Consider the following 841-nt stretch of genomic DNA (forward strand, 5'->3'; position numbering starts at 1 on the left):
AAAAAGTACATTTTTTGAAAATAGATCAACCAAATATATTTTTATTAAATTCTTTTTGTTTAGTTTGAATACACGTACTAACTGAATTAAAAGAGTAACGTTATTCATCAATCGAATTGTATCCGTAGATCATCTGTATCTGATTCGAAAATTGCAGATACAATCTGATCCGAAGATTGATCGGATAGGATCCGATCCGCACTCTTTATGGATCGAATCACGAATATATGCTCTACATCTACATATCTAATCTGCATAAAAAATAGAATTTCATTTAAAAATTTTCACAAATTAACACCAAGTATCAGGTATGAACTAAAAAAAATAAAGAATAAATTAATAAAAGATTACTACCCCCAATTTATTTTTTCACTTTATTCGTTTCTTGAGTCTATTGTCAACACAGTTTTTTTAAATAAAATAAAAGATTTTATTTTATTTTATTTTATTTTATTTTATTTTATTTTATTTTTACCAAAGATAGGAGACTCAAATTCGCAACCTCTTAATTGAGTATGGGGAGACTATGCTATTTTCTTAAGCAAAAAAAGAGATATTATATATGGGTATTCAATTTTTCCAGAAGTTTCATGATCTTTGTCTATTAGATTGCGAACTTGTGAAGTTCATGTGAGAAAGAAAGACGAACTTCTTTGCACCTGTTCTCAATAATATTTGTATTTTTTTTAATTATGTTTACCCTTATTCTTTCATTTTATAATTTACACTTTATCTGAACAGTTTTATATTATAAAAAATATTAATATGAACAATAAAATATTTATTTATTAATATTTGTTATAATTTTCATTAATATTTTTATTGTACTCATTAATATTTT

Source organism: Arachis ipaensis, chromosome B03 (assembly GCF_000816755.2).
Source record: "Arachis ipaensis cultivar K30076 chromosome B03, Araip1.1, whole genome shotgun sequence".
NCBI lineage: Eukaryota > Viridiplantae > Streptophyta > Magnoliopsida > Fabales > Fabaceae > Arachis > Arachis ipaensis.